This window comes from Octopus bimaculoides, chromosome 30 (assembly GCF_001194135.2).
Source record: "Octopus bimaculoides isolate UCB-OBI-ISO-001 chromosome 30, ASM119413v2, whole genome shotgun sequence".
Lineage (NCBI taxonomy): Eukaryota > Metazoa > Mollusca > Cephalopoda > Octopoda > Octopodidae > Octopus > Octopus bimaculoides.
The window spans coordinates 9,680,935-9,683,530 of record NC_069010.1 but is presented as its reverse complement, the minus strand read 5'-3'; the positions used below and the strand labels follow the sequence as shown (position 1 = coordinate 9,683,530).

Genomic DNA, 2,596 nt, shown 5'->3' with positions numbered 1-2,596 from the left:
ATATATATATATATATATATATATATATATATCTGATGGTCTTCTTTCAGTTTCCAATTTACTCACAAAGCATTAGTCAGTCTAAGACTATAGTTGAATGCACTTGCCCAAGGTGCCATGCAGTGGGACTGAACCCGGAACCATGTGGATGGGGAGCAACCTTCTTACCCCACAGCCACACCTGTGCCTATGTATACCTGCCTAACTTGCTTCTTGTTACAATTACTCCTTTATATGTGTATGTTCCTCTCTCTTATCTTTTGCTTGTTTCAATGATTAGCCTGCTGGCCATGCTGGGGCATTGCCTTGAAGAATATTAGTCGAACAAATCAACCCCAGTTCTACATTTCTCTTTTCTTTATATCTGGTACTTATTCTGTTGTTCTTCTTTTGCCGAAATGCTAAGTTATGTGGATGTAAACACACCAACACTGGCTGTCAAGCGGCGGTGAGGGAACAAACACTGCACAAAGACACACACACACACACGTGACGGGCTTCTTTCAGTTTCCATCTACCAAATCCACTCATAAGGCTTTTTTGTTTCACCTTGCTATAATAGAACTCTTGCTTAAGGCGCTGCACAGTGGGACTGAAACCAGAATCATATGGTTGGGAAGCAAGATTTTTATCTCACAGCCACATCTGGTCCTGTATATGTGTGTGTGTGTGTATATATATGTGTGTATATATGTGTGTATGTTTATATGTGTGTGTGTGTATGTATATGTGTGTATGTATATGTACGTGTGTTTGTATATGTATGTGTATATGTGTATATATGTGTGTGTGTGTATGTATGTGTATGTTTATATGTGTGTATGTACGTGTGTGTATGTATATGTGCGTGTGTTTGTATATTTGTGTTTGTGTATATATATATATGTGTATGTGTGTGTACGCGTGTAATAAATGCCAATAATGAGCAACAGCTGCCAGCCTATTTCCCTAATTATGCCCCCACACCAATAATCGTTAAAAACATCCCAAATTCACTCTTCTGTATCCGAGCTCTAAACCTGTCCTCTTCTTTCTTTGTTGTCTTTTTTCAATATTAAACCCACAGAATTTGGAGATATTTTCAGAATTATTAAGAACAGAGCTCTGTGTTGGGGGATGGTAGTGTTATCTCCTGAATGGAATGTATATGCGTTTGTGGGTGTGTGTTTATGCGTTTGTGTGTGTGTGTGTATGTGTATACATTTGTTTATGCATGTATATGTGTATGGGTGTATACATTTGTGTATGAAAATATATCTGTACGAGATGTATGTATGTGAGTATATATATATATATATATATATATATACACACACACACACAAGTTTGTATTAGATGAATGTGTGTGTATTTCTGTGTGTATATGTCTATATTATGTGAATATATGTGTTTGTGTGTGTCTATTAAATGAATGTTCATATAATATATATATATATATATATATATATGCGAATTGAGGGAGTTGAACAGGTAAAATCCAGGTTACATGTTTCTTAGCCTACTGATCCTCTGGTGTAATAATTTGATGAGGGGGTTCTCAATTGAGCTAATCATCAGGCCAAGAATACTCTAATTACATGTGTAAAACCACTTTTTGGTTTTTATACCTGCCAGGGACGGCTTGAAACTTGCAAAGGTCCTACACTGAGATCCATAGAGCTTACCATACAACCACACCTACATAGTACAGAGCCAAAATCAATACGACAAGGCACTTCTTACCCTACAGTCTTAAAACTGAAGATGGGCAAATTAAATAAATGTGGTTTGTGATATTGACTCTGCTTTTATGGAGATGGTCATGGCTGGGTTGGTTTTGAACGTGGATCTTCTCAGTCTAGGTTCACATGGGTGTAATGAATAACAAAGGGTAATGATGATGATGATGATATTGTTATCAACTACTCCTCTACCACCACCACTACTATAGTTACTACTACTACTACTACCCTCTCTCACAGCTACTACCCTAACCACCTCTGCATTCCTACAACCACCACCACTACAGTAACATTACCACCACCACCACCACCATCACTGACAACACTACCACTACCTCAACCACAATCACTCTCACCACCACCCCACCACCACTACATCCATCAGCAACTCCACACCCGCCCCCTCCGTTCCCCCTAATGTTATTGAATTAAATATGAACTAATCTATGTCCACACTGAGAACAGCTGTTGCCACATGCACATGCGGACTGTGACACACGTATATATTTAGGTGTGTGTGTGTGTGTTTAGTGGAGGGGGGGAAAAGAGAGAGAAAAGGAGTATGAGTTGTACAGAGGAGACAGAGCAAGGAACGTTCTATGAGAGCGTGAAGGGAGATGTTTAGGGATGGTCCTCACGTTTTTTTTGACCTCCTGTACCCATATATGCATGTGAATATACATATATATATATGTAGGTATGTACATGTATGTATGTATATATGCGCATATATATATATATATATATGGCATGACTGTGTGGTAAGGAGTTTGCTTCTCAACCACATGGTTCTGGGTTCAATTCCATTGCATAGCACCTTGGGCCAGTGTCTTTTACTTTTGCCTTGGGCTGACCAAAGCCTTGTGAGTGGATTT

General features: G+C 38.8%; 1 protein-coding gene across 1 annotated transcript in view; it reads left to right on the top strand.

The window, feature by feature from the left end:
* The window catches only part of LOC106875310 (uncharacterized), a 27,337-nt gene that overhangs the window by 9,329 nt on the left and 15,412 nt on the right, over positions 1–2,596 (top strand). The window lies entirely within an intron of this gene.